Here is a 20,332-nt window from a genome sequence, read left to right as displayed (position 1 = left end):
GAGCTGCCGAGGCCAGGACAGAGGCATGTGAGCCTACAAGAGGTATTTTTAGCTTTCTCATTAACCGAGTGCTTTCAAATTAGCCTTCTATTAACCTCAAAGGAAAATGAAAGTGGTTTTTTTTTTTTTCTTCCCAGAGAAAGTCTCCTGCAGAATAGCAAGCTTTCCATGATTCACGTTTTGGGTGCTTCGAAGCCTTAAAGGAGTTGGATTCTCTAATATCTAACTTGATGGAGTAATTGGTCCTTGGGCTCTGCCATAGTAAGAAAGAGGCCACCAAGCTGGGGAAGGGGTCTCTCCCTTCTCATCAAATATCCTTTGTGTCTGTCTCCCCTTTTCTCCCCCAGAGATCCGCCCCCCCCCCCCCCCCCCCCCGCCTTCCGCAGCAAGGGTCCGTGCGACCCGCCGTTCCTTCTGGTCTCGTCTGGGACGGTATCACCTGTTCCGCACTGGTGATCCCAGACTGCCACGTGGTATCCTCTCTGAGGCACGGTCTGGTCCTCGAGCCTTGCGACCAGCGTCATAGAGGAGGCCTCTTGACTTTGGCGGTGTCCCTTAAAGTGGGCTTATTGCTGTGCATCCAGAGTTCAGGGAGAGGGGAATAAAGAGCTTTGCAATTTCCCAGGATGGCCAGGATGCAAGTCCAAAGAGGCTAATCCAGTTTCCACTCCCCACCCGAGAGGCAGGAGGAATCGGCCCGGCCAGGGGTACCTGCCAGCAGGCCTTTGACTCAGGACGGCGAAGACAGGCCTGCTGGAGGGGGGCATGCGGTGCAGCCACTTGGAGGAGCCTGTAGTGGGAGCGGGCATCTGCCAACAGACACGAGGGGGCTGCCCAACCATGCACGCTGCCCAGGGAACTGGAAGAAACGGCGGGCTCCTCCCGAAGGGCTCAGGCCAAATTTGGATCGTTCATCCATCGGTCCAGCCTGTGGGTGGCCTGTGCCTTCGAGGGCCGTCCTGCTGGAGAAGGGCTCTAGGCTTCTCAGCCGAAGGCCCCTCAGGGAGACCGTCTGCTTCTCAATGGCGTTTTGCTCCGTATGTGAGCAGCTGCTCAGCCAAAGGGACCAGGAGGGGCCGACGGAGAACATTCTGTCTGGAGTCTGGGGTGCTGCTTGGTCCTGACGAATCCCGTGCCACAAAGTGGGGCTCCTCCCTGGAAGCTCCGGCCCAGCCTCCCTGCCATCCCAGCCAAGAGTCTGCTCTCCCCAGGTGGCTCAGCTGTTCTGTTCTAGATGTGGCCAGATTCCTGGAAGCCTGAGAAAAGACAGTGGGGCCACGATTTAAGTGACCAGAGACAAGATCGCGAGGTCACATACACATGGATGACCCCTTACCTCTACAGCTTCTGCCACGTACGTCCAGCTGCCTCCCCGCTGTCCCCATCTGCAGGCTCCTGCCACTTCAAAATTGAAATGTCAAAAAGCAAACTCACTGCTTCGTTGTCACACTTCTTCCTTCTCATTTCTTGCCCAGTTCATGGGCTCACCATCGGCCCTGCCACCCAAGCCAGAAATGTAGGAGTCATTGTAGACTCTGCCACACCCACCAGCAGCCCCCGCCCCCTAGTCCTCCACCCCCCTCTGCTGGGCGCTTCTGCTCCACACCCCACCGGTCTGCAGCCATTCGGGGCTCCGGGCATCCCTCGCAATGTTCCCAGGGGTGGTGCCTCATCCAGCCACTCTGCCCCTACAGCCCCACACTCTGCCAGGCCCAAGGAGCTGCCCTTCCCGAACGTTCCCCGCCACTCTTCACCTCTGGGCTTTATGCACGATGTTGCCTCTGACTGGAATGCTCTTTCCTTCTTGTCCATCCAGTGAACTCCTATTCATTCTACAAGACCCCTTCAAACACACCCTCTTCTGGGAAGCTATTATAGCTGACCAGTTGTTCACAAGGCCTAATGGAACCCCTGCCCGTTTCCCCCAGACCTCACTGTTGTCTCCGCTATGGCTCTGCGGAATGTAGGCTCAGGAAAAATGCTCCCCGGGTCTTTGCACCTGGGGTGCAGTAATAACACTCTTCAGTTTCAGACAAGGCTCGGACATCCTCCCGGGCTGTGCAGACACTGCAGCCGATTAGGTCAGTGTCCCCGCACACGCAGGATCCTCACCCTTCCGCTGTCCTGCCTTCTTTCTCCTTATTGTGTCTTCTTAGGATGGTGAGCCCTGGCCGTGGCGCTTCTCCTGGAGTCTGAGTTCATCTTTCTCAGCAGAGCCTCCTGTGGTGCCTTCCTCCTCTGCTGCTTCCCATTCTTCCCCTTCCCCTCCCCCTCCCCCTGACCCCCCTCCTCCCCATCTTCCTCTTTCTCCTCCCTCTCTCTCCCCCGCCGTCCTCCCCTTCCCCCATCCTCCTCCCCCTCCTCCCCTTCTCCCTCCCCATCCTCTTTCTTCTCCTTCCTAGCTCTCTCTCCTCCTCCCCATCTTCCCCTTCCTCCTCCCTCTCTTTCTTCTTCCCCCTGCTCCCCTTCCTCTTCCTCCATCCTTCCCTTCCTCCTCTCCTTCCTCCTCCCCCTCTCTCTTCTTCCATCCTCTCCTTCCTCCTCCCTCTCTCTCCTCCTCCATCCTCCCCTTCTTCCTTCTCTCTCCTCCATTCTCCCCTTCCTCCTCCCCATCCTCCCCATCCTCCCCATCCTCCTTCCCCTCTCTTCCCCTCCCCCCTTCTCCCCTTCCTCCTCCCTCTCTCTCCTCCTCCCACATTTCCCTCTCATCCACCTGGCCTGTAGACCCTTGTGCAACCCCCCTCCCCTCCACGGGCCCCCTCCCTCCAGGCCCTCATTAACACTTCCACCAGAGCTGGGTGGGGAAGGAAAAAGGTGGAGCCCCTGTTTTACTCCTTAGCAATTCAGGCCAGAGGTTTGGAGGGGAGGAGGCTAGGCCCACTGGGCGTCAGAGGTGGGTGGATTTTCCATTTCCCGTTTTCCTGTTGGACCCCTGCTCTTCCCTTACTCTTCCACCATCTGTCCATCTTAGCCCACTTGGGCAGGCAGCAACACTGGGAAGGCTCATTTTGGAAAAGGCTCAGACATAAAAATCTAGTCTTAAAGTCAGGTGGGGGTAATTAGTCACATCTCAAAAGAAGCCTTATGTTTCAAAAGGCTCTGCAGCAGGGAGCCCATAATTAGCTGGCTCCCCTGGAGTATTGACATCAGAGTGGGATGGTCAGGCCAAGTTGCATCCTTGTGTGTGCCTGGCCCCCAACCAGCTTATTTTCCTTCTTGTGAGCTAAAGACTTTCCCCTCTTTGTTCTTTCTTTCTTTCTTTTTCCTTCTTTCTTTCTTTCTTTCTTTCTTTCTTTCTTTCTTTCTTTCTTTCTTTTTCTTTCTTTTTCTTTCTTTCTTTCTTTCTTTCTTTCTTTCTTTCTTTCTTTCTTTCTTTCTTTCTTTCTTTCTTTCTTTCTTTCTTTCTTTCTTTCTTTCTTCCTTTCTTTCTTTCTTCCTTTCTTTCGTCACAACTGCACAGCCAGAGCACAGAGAAAACAGGACTTGAGAAGCCAAACTGCTACTTCTGTCCTTTCTTCCTTAGTTAGAGAATCCTTGTTATATTTGGGGAGATAATGAAACCAGCTAAAAACCCTATTTTCTGATGTTCTAAGCACCAGGGATGGCCACAGGACTAAATTCTGTTCACGGGAGGTGAGTAGCTATGTTTAGTGGAACTTCAGGGCAGGTGGCCCAAGGGAAGCTGGTTCAGCTGGGAGGGCTTGCTGCCCTTTGATGCCTTTCCCACTATCTCCCTCCCTCCTGCCTAGATGGTGATGGCTGGAGCTCCAGCAGCCATATTGGACCAAATGGGAACCTTGAAATGGAAGCTCTGCGCTAGGCTAGTGGAAGCAGAAAAAACAGAGGGCATCTGAGTTCTAATAACCACGGAGTTGCCTTACCAGCCCCAGATCGCTTACCTCTGCATTTCTTTTGTGTAAGGGAAGAAAGAATCTGCCATCTTGGTTAAGCCACTGTTAGTTTGGATTTTGTGTTATGTGCAGCTGAGCCTAATCCTAGCTAATAAATTAAGTTTCATGACTCTCATCTTCAGAACTATGCCACACCCACAGCCTGGAGGCAGATGAGATAGAGTTGGTTTGCCCAAATTATATCTCCAAATTATAACTTTCCCCTAATCTGTTGTCTTTCACCCACTGCCCCACTTTTCCTTGTGGACCCGTGGGTGTAAGCAACCTACCCAACAAAAGGGAAAACTCTTTAAAAAGGGGGATCCAGGGACGCCTGGGTGGCTCAGTGGGTTAACCCTCCCACTCTTGATTTGGGTTCAGGTCATGATCTCAGGGTCCTGAGATAGAGCTCTGTGTCTGGCTCTGTGCTGGGTGTGGAGCCTGTTTAGGATTCTCTCTCCCTCTCTCCTGCCCCTCACTCCCACAACTAAATAAATAAATAAATAAATAAATAAATAAAATAAAATAAAACGGGGGATCCAAGTCTTTTCTGGGGCCACACCCCTCAGCTGATCACACTGATACACCAACCACCAGGCTGGGCAGTGCGCCTCTGCTGATTGGCTCTCCCCCCGTGGCCACACCCACCCCACCAGGCTCCACCCTCCTCTCCCCCTTTACTCTTATGACTCTTCCAGATACTACTCTTCGCTTAGCAGATGAATTAGCAGCAACAAGCCACCTGGTTCTTCCGGGATCTGCCGGAATGACCTCAGGGCTCAGGCTCTGTGCAGATCCCGCTTTCCGCTCCCTCCCTTCCCCGCAACATGCCTTCCGGGCACCTCTTACATTTCTGAACCTCTTTATTTGGTTCACCATAAAAGAAACGAGTTGGACTGATCTCTGAGACCCCGCCTAGTTTTCAATTGCCAAGATGGACTGAGGTCAGACTGGGAAAGTCTATGACCCCCCTAGCTTGCAGCTGGGGCTTCCCCCGGCCCGCCTATCAGTTCTGGCAGCTGCAGGGAGGCAGGGAGGCCGTGGTCTCTCCCTAACCTGAAAGGGCTCTCCTCCACTGAGGGCCAGGTGGCCCCTCTCTTGGGAGCCTGAGTGGAAGAGGAGGAGGGGACTGGGTCAGCTGGCTCTCTTTTCCACCTCTTATTTCCGGAGCTTTCAGGGCAGGAAAGCTTTCAGATATCTTCCCGAACCCTTTAGCTGGCAGACGCTGTTAAAGGGCTTCGGAGGGGCTCAGAAAGGTGGGGTTTGAAGGCCACATCCATTAGAAAGAGCTGCATTAGCAGAGCTGGTCGCGTGCTGTGGCTCTGAGCAGTCCTGGGGTCCGGCTGTGCACTTCCTCATTCCCTGGCCTTCCTGGATGGACTTCTCTGCAGGTTCCAGCGTCGATATTTGTGGGCTTGACTTGCCCTCTGGGCCCCGATGGTGTAGCTCGTGGTTTTTAATCTATTGGTTCTTTCCAAACGATCCAGATGCTCCCTCTCTTGTCCCACCGACAGACAGTTCCCTTCAGCCTGTGATGATTTCTGCCTCCCAGAGGTGGGTGGATCATAGCCCTTCCGCTCCCACAGCAGCAGAATGCCAGCTGGGAAACTGCACTTGTGTCCCCATCACGGGGCATTTGCACAAGCAGCGTCCAAGTTCCTGGGTCCCCAGATGCCACGCAGTGGCCTGTTTTGTAGAAAATGTCTGATCTTAGTTCAAAGTTGCAGGGAGAGTATCTGGTCCGGAGCCCGGGTTCTATGCTGACCCTCAGGTCATGCTCTTGCCCCATCTCTTTAGGATGCCACCTGCTGTTCCTTTCCTACTGATGGATACTTTCCCTATTCCTAAAACATCCCTAGAGGAAACTCAACTGTCTCCCTTGGAAATGCCTTTTTGTCATGTCTCAGAGCTCTTCAAAGTGAAGGATTTTTTTTTTCCTTTATAAAATTACACAGCTGGAAGGGAGCCTGAAGGTAATCCGGTGCAACCCCCTCTTTTTGCAAATGAGGAAATTGAGGCTCAGAGGGGGATGAGCTGGCCCACATTTTCACAGCTTGCTCAGGAAAGAGTTGGAGCTGGAACACTAGGTCTCTCAATACCCCCCCCCCCCCCCCCGCCCCCCTCCTCCTCCTCCCCCTTTGTCTGGCTATGGGCTCCAGCTCCAGGCCTGGCTGGAGGGACCAGGAAGGGTGGGTGGGGTTACCCTCCTCACGGGGAATACTTCCAGAGCTCTAATCAGATCAAATCGTGTAAAATCACTGGCGCTGTCATGGCTCTAAGAATTCTCTGTGCTTCCATCTAAGAACTTTCCATGCTTGACCTTTAAGGATTCATCCTGCTAAGAAATTCTTCCATGGGCTCTAGGACAAGGATTAGGTACTTGTAAGCTGAGGGCCCGGGCCCTGGTGAGTATGTCATGTGATGGGCGGCCGAGCTGGAGAGCGTCTGAGTGAACAAACCACTTAGCTGGATGGCTCTTGGGAAGGACAGAGACAGAGGAGACTGGGCTGGGAATTGGGGTTGGGGTCAGGGCCATCTGCATGCAGAGGCAGGCTTTCTAGACTGCTCCCCATGGCTCCTGACCCCTCAGTGCTGGGGCAGAGGGACTCATGCAGTAATGAAAAGAATGGTTCATACAGGACTCTGAGAGGCATTTGGAATGTAATGCGCTATTTCTGTGCTCACAGGAATAATCTGTGGACCAAAGGGATGTGGGGAGGATGGCAGAAGGATGTCTATTTCCCTAGCACAGGGAGCAGGGCAGGACCCCAGCCCCACTGTGACAATTTATGAGCAGTGCCTCCGTCCTGATGGGCGTTAATGCTAGTGATGAGGGTCTTGGTTGCCATCGTGGGCATGAATGCTGGGGGTGATGCTCACAATTTTCCAAAGACAGATGCAAAGACCCAGAAGATTATACAATCATCTCCAAGCTGAGAGACACAAAACCACCACCCCGAAGTGGATCACCCAGGCTTACCCTCAGATCCAGCTTTCTCTTTTTTTTTGAAAGAGAAAGGAGAGTAATTAGTCTTTCTTGAGTTCTTTCAACACAACGACCAAAAAAAAAAAAATTATAGAAAATAAATCTCTGGTTGTAGAGAGGCAAAGAATAAGCTGCATTGTTTGTCCCTTTCAATGCACTACAACTAGTAATAACAACAAAGAATATGACTGACTTAGAAATTCTTTGTGGTTCTTTAATACCAGGGAAAAATAAGCCTGGGAAAAATGATGGGGAGGTTGCAGGCACCCACGTGTGCAGAAGCACGCCTGCACACCTATTGTGTATGCCCAAGAGCCCCGTGGTGTCCTGGCAATAGCAAACACAAAATGCATACCCGTCCTTGACATACCTGTGAACCTGGAGTTCAAGGCCCCCTGTCTGGTCCAGGGAGACCTGGAGTCGGGGTATGGGAACACTTGTTCAGTAGACTGAGGGATGGGCAGTGTCAGGGAGGGTGGGATGTACGCACAGATGGAGGGCTGAAGGGAAGTGGGTGATCAAGAAAGAAAATGCTCAGAGATACAGAAAACCCAGACCAGTGGGGATGGGGACAGCCATGCAGCATGTTTACAAAACCCAAGGAGATTATAAGGCAGGGCACGTTGATGGTGGCAGCAGGGCCTCGGGGTCATGAAGACAAAGAGGGTGGGGGCAGGCCAAGGCCTGGGACCAGGGAGCTAATAATCCTTCAGGGGTGTCTCCGGGCTGTGGGAAGACTGCTGGAGAGGCAGCAGGGGCTGGATTAGGAAGGAGTGGTCCCTCTCCTCGGGCACTATGGGGCCAAGTGGGAAAGGATGATAATGAGGTGTGTTTGCTGTGATGGTGGTGGAGATGGGAAACTCGGTAGGCAGTCCATGTGACACACACAGTAGGGGCTCAATAAATGCCTGTAGAAATTTATGAATACATTGCAGTCGACACAAAAGTACTGGCTTTGCACTTGTACTGGTAGGGTAACTGCAGCTATTCCAGAGAGTTATGACGGTGATAAAATCAACCGGGGCTGCTGACAGGCTCAGAGGAGCCAGGACTCTGAGGTTTGGGGTGTATGCGGTGAGGAGGAAATGCGCCGGGCCAGAGAGTACCGCAGTGGCTAAGGAGCCGAACGTCAAGGTGAGGAGCAGGAAAGGAGGTAGGTGAGGAAGGAGCAGTTCCTTAAAAGAAGCATCCTTTAGGGGCGCCTGGGTGGCTCAGTCGTTAAGCGTCTGCCTTCGGCTCAGGTCATGATCTCAGGATCCTGGGATCGAGCCCCGCATCGGGCTCCCTGCTCCGCGGGAAGCCTGCTTCTCCCTCTCCCACTCCCCCTGCTTGTGTTCCCTCTCTTGCTGTGTCTCTCTCTGTCAAATAAATAAAATCTTTAAAAAATAAAAAAATAAAAGAAGCATCCTTTAAGGCTGCAAAGCATGGTGGGCTAACCTCCTGGAAACTAGCTCTCCATGCAAACGCAAAACAAACGCAAATCCTGGTAAAGAATGACCCCCATGCTCTCTGGCATGCAGCTCACTTCTTGCCCTGCTGCGTGGTGGTCTTGGACCAGCAAGGTGGACTGGAGGAGGGCTTTTGTACAACCTTGGTATGTCCTGCAAGCGCAGCTAACATTTATGGAGCTCTTAATATGCTCTCACTCCCAGTGTGATGGTACTTGGAGACGGGGCCTTTGGGAGGTAATTAAGTTCAGGTGAGCTCATGCGGGGGTGGGGGCGGACCGTCAAGACGGGATTGGTGTTCTTAGCAGAAGGGGAAGAGACCAGAACCTCCTCTTTCTGCTGTGGAAAGACAGAGAGAGAGAAGGAGGCCATCTACAAGCTGGGAAGAGATCTCTCACCAGAACGTGACTTTGCTAGCACCCTGATCTTATACTTCCAGTCTCTAGAACTGTGAGAAACACGTGTCTGTTGCATAAGCTCCAGGTCTGTGGTATTTTGTTGTAGCAGCCTGAGCTGATGTAGCCATTCTACAGCCAGGCTACATTCAACAGCGTCTCAGAGGGGCCATGAGCTAACCCGTGTAGAGCCAAGAACTGAACACAGGCAGACTGGACCCCTCCCCAGAGCTACCTCTTCAGGTGGGTGCATGGGTGCGGTGGTTCCATTCAGCAGATGCAAAGGCCGTTAGGACCTGGCCCACAATGTTGTAGGAGCCGCCATGTCTGATTCTGGAAGGTGTGAAGCAGGAGTGTGTGGGCGCTGGAGACATATACGCTGGGCTTTGGATTCCAGTTCTGCTTCTTATGATCAGTGCAACCTCAGTGTCCGCACTTGTGTAATTCCTGTGGTGCAGATTAGAGAAAATGTATACATAGAACGTTGTGTGCGCTGTGTGACACATAGTGGGTCTTCTATGAAAAGCCTTCACTCAGTCAGTACTGGTTCACATCCTAAGCAACGTCACCTGATAGAATCAGCCAGTTCCTGTAGGCTGAGCACCTGCTTTCTCTTGCCTTGGTTTCAGATCCTTGGAGTATCCTTGGAGCTAATACTTGGTATGCCTCTTACCAACTCCTGGGGTAGATTTCTCCTTGTTCACCTAACACAAACTGACAAAGAGCCCTTGGTGTGTCTTCACGAGAGTCAAGTTACTCCACAACTATCCACTAGTGATTAACCTCAAATGGACATTAAGGTCTTGATTCTTAAGTCACTGGCTAAACCAGCTGGGTGTCTGCCTTCCAGGTGGAGGAAGACTCACAAGCAATGGTTTGAGGATGTTGGGGCACGAATTGCAAAGTGGGGTCTGGAGAGGTACGCAGGGGCATTTGTAGCCCACCTTAAGGAGCTTGAGTTTGATCCCACAGGTGATGGAAGCCTTTGAGGGTGTTATATGGGAAGGCAATGGGGTCACATTAGGAAGCTCATGCCAGTAACTGTGAAGGATGGACAAAAGGAATGAAATCTTGCCATTTGCAACAACGTGGATGGAACTGGAGAGTGTTAGGCCGAGCGAAGTAAGTCAATCAGAGAAAGACATGTATCATATGACCTCACTGATATGAGGAATTCTTAATCTCAGGAAACAAACTGAGGGTTGCTGGAGTGGTGGGGGGTGGAAGGATGGGGTGGCTGGGTGATAGACACTGGGGAGGGTATGTGCTATGGTGAGTGCTGTGAATTGTGCAAGACTGTTGAATCACAGATCTGTACCTCTGAAACAAATAATACATTATATGTTAAAAAAAAAAAAAGAATAAGAGGATAGCAAGAGGGGAAGAATGAAAGGGAGGAAATTGGAGGGGGAGATGAACCATGAAAGATGATGGACTCTGAAAAACAATCTGAGGGTTCTAGAGGGGAGGGGGGTGGGAGGATGGGTTAGCCTAGTGGTGGGTATTAAAGAGGGCACATTCTGCATGGAGCACTGGGTGTTATACGCAAATAATGAATCATGGAACACTACATCAAAAACTAATGATGTAATGTGTGGTGATTAAAATAACATAATAAAAAAAAAAAACTGTGAAGGATGGAATAGGGGAGAGCAAGATGAGAGGCCAGAGGCTGTTAGGAAGCTACAGTGAGGGCCCTAGGAGGTCTGGCCCCCTTCTACCTCCAGGACTCATCTTCTACCTCCCCTGCTCCTACCTCGCTTTCCCCTTATTCCTCAGACCCACTAAGGGACTCCGGCCTGAAGACACGTGCCCCTGCTGCCGCCTCTACCTGACCCTTCCCTCAGGTATCTGCCTGGCCTCCAGGTCTCCAGATGCCATCTTATCAGAAAAGGCTTTTCCAAGCCCTCTGCAATAAATAAAACCCTGATGCCATCATTCTCTATCCTCTGATCCAGGTTTCTTATTTTCTTCCTTTGCATTTATTGCTACATGACATGTTTATTCATTCATTTATCATTTGTGTCACCCTGCTGAAATGTAAGCCACCTGAGGCTTTTCTCTGCTGTCTTCCCAGAGCTAGACACTCAAATATGCATTGAGTGAATGAATGAATGAATCAGGGTGATAACATTGTTGGCACAACCTGATCTGCAATGAGCAGAAAGTAGTTCAGGGCAAGATTCAGCTCTGCCTACCTACACTCGGTAAACATTTGATTTTTAGTGCTGAGCACTGAACGCAGTCTCCTTTATGGGGGAGGGTTGCTCATCATTAGAAATAAATCCCCCAGGAGTCTTTTGGCGGGTACCGTTTGTAGAGACAGCCCTACACAGATAGCCGTGGAGCAACTTGACTCTTGTGAAGACACACCAAGGGCTCTTTGTCAGTTTGTGCATTGTTTCTTCCTGCGATGACATTGTTCTTGAGTGGTGAGTAATTGGAGCCTCAGGGCCACCTTGCGTTTCGTGGATAAGCACAGCTTTGACATGCTAGGCGAAGTGCCGGGATAAGAAACAGAACATTGCAAGGTGCTAGCACAAACCAAGAAGTCAATAACTGCTTGACATTCTGGGGAGAAAATGCTCACTGGTAGATTCAACACCAAGGAAGACCTTTTCTAGGTGGGCACTAAAGTGGTTGAACAATGCCTTTCCATAAAAGGCATTCCATAAATGCCTTTTATGGAAAATACGCCTGAAAGGAATAATAAGCCAGAAGCTTTTGTCTAGTTTTGGGGGCAATGCAGGTAGGTTTGCATGAATTTCATCTTAAGAAGGATGAATACCTGCAGCCCCGATGCTATAGCCCAAGGTGTGACATCAGAAACCATGACGTCATAGTTTTCCTCTCTCCTCTAGGTACCAGATGATTCAAAGGGCCTTACTCCTTAGGGGTTCCCATTAATTGGAGGACTTCCAATGTGGAAATGTCCCACACCAGGAGTCATAGAAAGCAGAGTTCCCATGAAATGGTAGGGAGCTGAGCCTCAGAAATGTCATGCTTCAAGTCTCTAGGTAACTTACAAGCATTTAGAGAACATCACCCATGATTAGCTGTGGATACATTTGGGGAAGCTCTCATTTCTGGTAAGACCTTTTCCTCAACTGGAATCTCAAGTGGCTGATTGCAGATACCTCCGATGCACTATAAATAGATCTAAAGGGAGGCGGGAGTCTTTTGACATCAGCATTATGGTGGGTACGATTCATCCTTTAACATTTAACTTTCATAGCAACCCTATGAGATAGATATTATTATCCCAGCTTTACAGATGAGGAAACTGGGCTTGGAGAGGTTAACAAAATTTCCCAAGGCCATACAGCAAAAAATAAAAATAAAAATAAATAGTGGGACTGGGCTTTGAGCTCATGCTTCCCCCACTATGCAATATGACTTCTCAACACGCATGTATACATCTGTTGTCAAATTATTCTTGGACTGTTCAGCTTCTGTATGAGTGCAACCTATAGGTATATGTAGGTGGTTTTAGGGGATTTTTTTTAGTGATGATGATAATAATGCTGATTAGATGTTCAAGCACTACCATTTCTTTTCTTAGAAGAAGATAATAAAGTTTGTTTTTAGTTTCCAAAAGGATTGAAGGAAAGATTGGGTCCTGATGGGACTGTGCTGGTTTCCTCTTGGATATTCTACATTCCTTGGAGAACACTGACAACTCTAACACCGAGGTATTGATCACTTTGGACTCTGATGGCTAATAGTATAAGACTAGCCTTTGAGTTTCCTCCACGCAACAAAGAATGGAAATGTCTCCTCTCGAGGCCATATGCCCCAATGCTAATAGTTTTTAGCAGCACAAACTGGGTGAACATTATACTGTCAATAAAAAATGCATGCTGACAGTTTCTGGATTCTGGCAGTAGGGTAGTAACTTGGTCAGAGTAACCCTTCCATAAACAATAATTATGAAACCAACACAAAATATAAGAAGGCATAGAAGAGCAGTCAAAAGTAGGTAGGCACTGGAGGGGATATCTACCCTTGAAAGGTTAACTGCATGAGTGATACTTGTGTGTTTCAGGCTTTTTGCCTGGAACTCCCAAATCTGTACATAAATTGAAATGTCAGGAAGCCATACTTGTACTGGCCTGAGGTGCCGGACGACAGAACTGAGGGCTGGAAGAAAGCCCCACAGGGAAGGGGAGAATCCTTGAAGGAAGGGTGCCACAGAGGAGGTGAGTCCTCAGATCTACATATAAGATCTCCCCACATTCTCATCACCTCTAAGATATGTATATTCAGGGAATATCCAATGGGGCCCAGGGGAGAAAGAGTAGTAGCTGGAAGCTGAAGAAACTGAGTGGAGATTTCAGTTGCTGCTGTGATGGATTTTAGAGATTGAGTCCAGTCAACTTAATTGTCTGCTAGAATAAAATGACAGAAAACAAAACAGACTCCAAAGACTACAATGTATCATTCAAAGTGTCCAGTGTGCAATCAAAAAAATCACTGACCGGGTGAAGAAAGAAGAAAATGTTACTCATACTTGCACACATTAAAAAAAGTAATCAATAGAAAGTGACAACAAGATGATCCAGATATTGCAATTAGTACAAAGGAATTTAAAGCATTTGTTATAAATATGTTCAAGGACTTAAAGGAAAATATATACATTATGAAAGGAAGGCAATCTCAGTACAGAAATATAAACTATAAAAATGAGCCAAGCAGGAATTCCAGAGCAGCTCCTTCCAATAGAGCTATTTTTGCAGTGATGAAAATATTCCTTTAGTGTACAGTCCAACACTGTGGCCACTAGCCAAATGTGGCTATTGAGCACTAGAAATATGGACGCTGTGACAGAGGAGGGGAATTTTAATTTTTTAAAAAATTTGAGTTGATTTAATTAGACACGTAGTGACAACTGTATTGGGCTTTGCCGTTCTAGGCACAAAATGCACATAAGTGAAATGAAAGATTTCCTTGAATCACTCAGTAGTAGATTGGGGATGGAAAGAGAAAGTCAGTGAATTTGAACATAGATGATGGAAATTATCCAGTGAAAAGAATAGGCAGAAAAAAAAATGGGAGCAAAATTAACAGAGCCTCGTAAACATGTGGGGTGATGTCAGGAAGACATATATATGACTGGAGTAGCAGTAGGGAGGAGGTAACATGGGGCAGAGACATAGTTGTAGAAATACTGACTGAAAACTTCCCAAATTTAGCAAAAGATATCAATTCACAGATTCAACAAGTTCAATGACTCTTGAATAGGACACCCAGAAGGAGAACCATTCTTAGGCACATCTTAATCAAATGGCTGAAATCCAAAAGTAAAAAGAAAATCTTGAAAGTAGTAAGAGAAAACCAATACATTCCATTAAGAGATACTAATGGTGGCTGACATATCAAAGACGCAGGAGGGCAGAAGACAGCAAGCAATGACTTTAAAATGCTGTAAGGAGGGGCATCCAGCTGGCTCAGTCAGAAGAGCATGTAGCTCTTGATCTCAGGGTTGAGTTTGAGCCCCACATTGGGCATAGAGATTACTGAACAATAAATAAATAAACTTTAAAATGCTGCAAGGAAAAAAAAAAAACACCTGTTACTCAGAATTCTATACCTAGCCAAATTATCTCTCAAAAAATAAAGGCAAAATAAAAACGTTTAAAAATAAACAAAAAAATAAACAAATTACTAGCAGACCTGCACTATAAGAAATGCTAAAGGACATTCTTTAGGATGAAATGAAATGACACCAGATCCTAACTCAAATCAGCAGGAAGGAACAAAGGAATAAATTAATAAGTATATGGGTAAAATATAAGAGAATGTGTATATATATGTTCTCTTAATTAAAAATACATATATCTGTTTAAAACAAAATTTATAATACCGCATTGTGGGTAATTTTAAACACAGGTAGAAGGAATACAAATGGCAAGAATACCACAAAGGGTAGAGGGGCAAGAAGCAGGACTATCCAGTCTCAAAGCTCCTATTGTTGATGCAACATGGTAAAATATGAAATCTAAGTACTCTGTGGTAAGTCAGAAGGACTGTATTATAGAAGATAACATGGAAAAGCCAACATCAGAATTAAAATGGAATAACAAAATGTACTCACACAAAAGGCAGAAAGGTGGGATAAGAGGAAGAAAGCAGATGAGATCGATAGAAAGTAAATAGCAAACAGGGAGATTAAATCCAATCATATCAATAACTTCACTAAAATGAAATAGACTAAAACAAAATCTCCTAAAAATCATAGATTGCCAGACTGGACAAAAAGGTAAGACCCACTATAGATTTGCAAGAGATAGATTTTAAAGATTTTATGTATTTATTTATTTAGCGCTAATGCACGAGTGAGGGGAGGAGCAGAGGGAGAAAGAGAATCTTAAGCAGGCTCCATGCTCAGTGCAGAGCCTGACCTGGGGCTTGATCCCACAACCCTGAGACCATGATCTGAGCTGAAATCAAGAGTCAGACGCTTAACTCACAAAGCTACCCAGGTGCCCCAAGAGATGGATTTTAAATGCGAGGCCATAACTAAGGGTGAAGGAAAACAATGCATAATGAAATACCGTGTAAACGCTAACGTGCAGGAAAGCTGGAGAGACCATATTCATATCCCGACAGATAAGGCTCTCTGATAAAGGCATATCACTAGAGATAAGCAGGACATTTCATAATGGTAAAAGGGCCCAAACATGAGGAAGACATCGCAACCTAAAATATGGATGAATCTAGAAAGAAGGGCTCGAAAATCACACTGCAAAAATGTCAGAACTTACAGGGGAATGAGATAAATCCACAATCACAGTTGGAGATGTTAGCACCCTGGCCTCACCATTTGATAGAACAATTAATTAAAAATAAATCTGTAAGAAAATAAGATATTGAAAAGAATATCAATTACTTCACCCTAATGATATTTATAGAGCTCTGAGCTGAACAAGTGCAGAATACATTCTTTCCCAAAGTACATAAACCGGTGGCAAGACATATGGGAGGCCATAAACCAACCCTCAATCATTTTAAAAGACTGAAATATTACAGAATATATTCTCTGCACAATGGAATTAAATTAGAAGTTAAGCACAATTAAAAAAAAAAAAAAAGAGCCAGCATATATGGAAAATAAAACAACCCTTCTAAGGAACCCATGGGTTACAGCAACGACACCAGGAAGAAAATTAGAAACCATTTTGAGCTGGAAGATAATAGAAATACAGCGTATCAAAAGTTGTGAAATGCAGCCAACTCAAGGCTTATAGAAAAATTTATAGCCCTGAATGGTTATATTACAAAGGGAGAAAATTTTTAAATAAGTGTCCTAAGGTTCCACATGAAGCAGCTAGAAGAAGACAAGCAAATTAAATCCACAGTAAGTGGGAGGGAGGCAGTCATAGGGAGCAGAAACCACAGAAGGAGAAAATAGGCAAAAAATAAACAAAGTCAGAAGCTGGTCCTTTGAAAAGATAAATAAAATAGTGAAACCTCCAGCAAGACTTACCAAGAAAAAAAAAGAAGGGAAAAGACACATCACCGTATCAGGAACAAGAAAGGGCCAGTCACTGTGGCGTCAACAGACACATAAGGGTTACCAAGGGCTATTGTAAGCAAATTTATTCTAAACCCTTTGACAAATTAGATGAAATGGACCAATTCCTTGAAAAACACAAGTGAACGCAAACTGACACAAGGTAAAGTAAGACATCTGAGTTTCCAAGAAATTGAATTTGTTATCAAAAACCTTCACACAAGGAAACTCCAGGCCCAGATGATTTCACTGGCTAATTCTATCAAATACCAATCCCAGTTTCACGTACCCTGTTCTGTTTACGAAGAGAGGAAGCTGATAAATGTATTGTTCATAATAGAGGGAGAACGAAAATGTTGCAACTCATTTCTCGAGGCCAGAATAACCCTGCTACCAAAACTTGACAAAGATAGCTCAGGAGAAGAACAACACAGACAGATGTTCCTCATGAACGTGGATGCAAAAATCCTTCACGAAATATTAGCCTATTGAATCTAGCAATGAATAAAAAGACTAATACATCATAACCAAGGGGAGTTTATTCCAGGAATGCGACAAAGATTTCACATTCAAAAATTACTTCGTGGAAATTCACCATATTAGCAGAATATGGGAGGTTCAGAAAAGGTGCTTGATACTGAAAAAGCATTTGAAAAAGTTTAATGCCATTTATAATTTTAAATTTATACTGTGTGTATATTGGAAAGTAGCCAAGAGAGTAGATCTTAAATGTTCTCATCACAAGAAAAAAAAAGACTATCTGTATGAGGTGATGGGTATTAACTAGACTTATTGTGGTGATCGGTTCACAATATACACACGTATCAAAGCATTATGTTGTACACCTGAGACCGATACAATGTTCTATGTCAGTTACATCTCAATAAAACTGTGGGGGGCGGATTTAAAACTCTCAGCAAATAAGACTGGACGGGAACGTCCTCCGTATGGTGAGGGGCATGATGGAAAATTAAAGCTAACATCATGCCTAATGATGGGGGACCGAATACTTTCCCCTTATTACTGGAAACCAAGGCAAGGATATCTGCTCTTACTACTTGTAGTTCACATTGTACTGGAAGTTATGGCCTGTGCAATAAGGCAAGGAAAAGAAACAAAAGGCATATGGTTGGAAAGGAAGAAGTAAAACTCTTTTTATTTGTAGATAATGTACTTGTTTCTGTAGAAAATCCTAAGGATTAACCACAGAGCTATCAGAACTACTAAGTGAGTTTAGCAGGATTGCAGGCCACCAGGTCAATATACAAAAGTCAGTTATATTTTTATGTATTAGCAAAAACAATTAGAAAAGTATATTGAAAATGTTCATTTGCACTATCTTTGAACTTACAAAACACGGAAATTTTATTAGTTTGCTCGGGCTACCGTAACAAAGTATGATAGATGGAGTGGCTTATATAACATGCATTTATTTTCTCCTAGTTCTGGAGGCTAGGAGTCTAAGATCAGGGTGCCGGAGGTTGGGTTCTGGTGAGAACTCTCTTCCTGGCTTGCAAATGGCCATTTTCTTGATATGCCTTCATATGGCCTTGCCTTGGTTCACGGAGGTGGAGAGACAGAAGGAGAGAGAGCTCTCTCTTTTTCTTCTTCTATGACAAATCCTATCAGATTTCACTGGCAAACCCACCCTTTTGACTTCATTTAACATTAATTACCTCCTAAAAGCCCTATCTCCAGCTATAGTTACATTGGGGGTGAGGGCTTCAGCATTTGAAGTTTGGAGGGTACATAATTCAGTCTATAGCAAAGCTAAACACCAAAAGCTCTGCAAGGCCTCTAGTCATAAAACTATAACATACCGCTGAGAGAAATGACAGATACTGTAATCATAATAATAATTTCTGAAACGTGTTTTTGTCATTTCTGTAATAAAGAAATGGAGAGATATACCATGTTCAAGGGTTGGATGAGTCAATATTGTCAAGATATAAATTCTCTGCGAATTAAAGTATAGTCTCAATCCAATCTCAATCAGAATTCCCCCAGACTTTTTCATGAATATAAATTAATAACATGCTTCTCAAACTCACATGGAAAAACAAAGGACTGAAAACAACCAACCAATCTTAAAAAGGAGAGCAAAGCTATGAAAATTTATACTTCCTAAATTCAAGACAAACTATCAAGTAATCAAAATAGTGTGGTATTGCCATAATAATAGACTAATTGGTCAATGAAACAGAATAGGGAGGCCAGAAATAGACTTACACTTCCATGAGCAATTGATTTTTGACAAGGGCACCAAAATATTTCAATGGAGAAAGGAAAATCCTTTGAACCAATGCTGTTGGAACAACTTGATATCCAAATGGGAAAAAAGAACCACAAGCCTCACCTCAAACAATATACAGAAAATAATATGAGATGAATATAGAACCTAAAAACTAACATCGAATTAGCTTTTAGAGGAAAAAATGAGAGTATCTTTGCCACAAAGTAGTAAAAATTTTTAGATAGGACACAGTACATAATAACCATAAAAGAAAGAAATGAGAAATTAGCCTTTCTCAAAACTAAAAGCTTCTCCTCATCAAAAGCTATCTTTCATAAAACTAAAAGCAAGGCAGAAACTGGGAGAAAATGTTCGTGAAACATGCATCTGACCAAGGACTTGTGTTTAGGATATACAATGAATGTCTACAACACAATAATGAAAAGACAAACAACTCAATACAAAATGGTCAAAAGATTTGGAGACATTTTATAAAAGAAGATTTATGAATAGCCAATAAACACATATAATAGTGCTTGACATCTTATTGGTCATCAGGTAAACACAAATTGAAACCACAATGAAGTATTCTGCACACCCATGCCCACTAGGCAGGCTAACATCGAAAGCCCCTCAACACCAAATGTTGGCAAGGATGGGCGGTAACCAGAAGTTTCACGCATTGCTTGTGGGAATGTGGAATTTATGCCACCTTGGAGAAAAGTTGGACAGTTTCTTCTCGAGTTCATCATGTACTTTTTGACCCAGTAAGTCCCCTCTTACATGTTTATCCAAGAGAAATGGAGACATACATGCACGAAAGTCTTGTGCATAATTATTCTTTGCAGTTCTGTTAGCAACAGCCCACACTGGGAAGAAAGCAAATGTCCATCATTAGGAGAAGGGAGTAGCCCCAACACTGAAGACTCAAGAGCAATAGAAAGTATTGAACTGATGATTTCGTGTAACGACATGGAAGAACCTCAGCAAAGTTATGCAGGTAGAAAGAATCCAGACACAACAGAGTGCATACCGTATGGTTTTATTTATATGAATTTCTAGTGAAAAAAATCAGGCTAGTCGTTGCCTGTTGGGGGGTGGGGATATTGACTGGGAAGAGAACCTAAAGATCATTCTAGTCCTATATTGTAGTAAATGGTTGGGGTTGATGAGGTTCAGAACACACTACCCCTAAATATGGCACCTTGGCACATTCCACATTTCAAGGAATTTTTAAAAAAAGATTTTTATCTATTTATTTGACAGAGAAAGAGAGCACAAGCAGGGGGAGCAGCAGAGGGAGAGGGAGAAGCAGGCTCCCCACTGAACAGGGAGCCCAGGACCCTGGGATCATGACCTGAACCAAAGGCAGATGCTTAACCGACTGAGCCACCCAGGTGCCCCTCAAGGAATTTTTTTAAATGGCAGAAGCAAGAAGCCCACTCTGACCTCCCCCACCTCTTCCTTCTTCCCTGAAATTGGTCATAAAACTCCCACATGAAAGGTACCCTCCCTGTGTCGGGAGGAAGGAAGACATTCTTGTCACCAGAGATGGGGAATCTGGGGCCAAGAAATCTGCACAAACCTTGCTAAACTAACCTTTCTTTGTCTTTTTAATTTTTCTTTCTTCCTTTCTCTTCTTCTTCTTCTTCTTTTTTTTTTTTTCTTTTTGGAGGGGAGAGCGGCAGAGGGAGAGGGAGAGAGAGAATCTTAAGCAGGCTCCATGCCCAGCTCGGAGCCTGACTCAGGGCTCAATCTCACAACCCTGAGATCGTGATCTGAGCTGAAATCAAGAGTCGGACGCTCAGAGCCACCCAGGCATCCCTGTTATTCTTTTGTTTTTTTAACTGACTCTTATTTTTCTAAT

Source organism: Phoca vitulina, unplaced genomic scaffold (assembly GCF_004348235.1).
Source record: "Phoca vitulina isolate PV1807 unplaced genomic scaffold, GSC_HSeal_1.0 scaffold41, whole genome shotgun sequence".
Lineage (NCBI taxonomy): Eukaryota > Metazoa > Chordata > Mammalia > Carnivora > Phocidae > Phoca > Phoca vitulina.
This window is presented reverse-complemented; position numbering follows the sequence as displayed.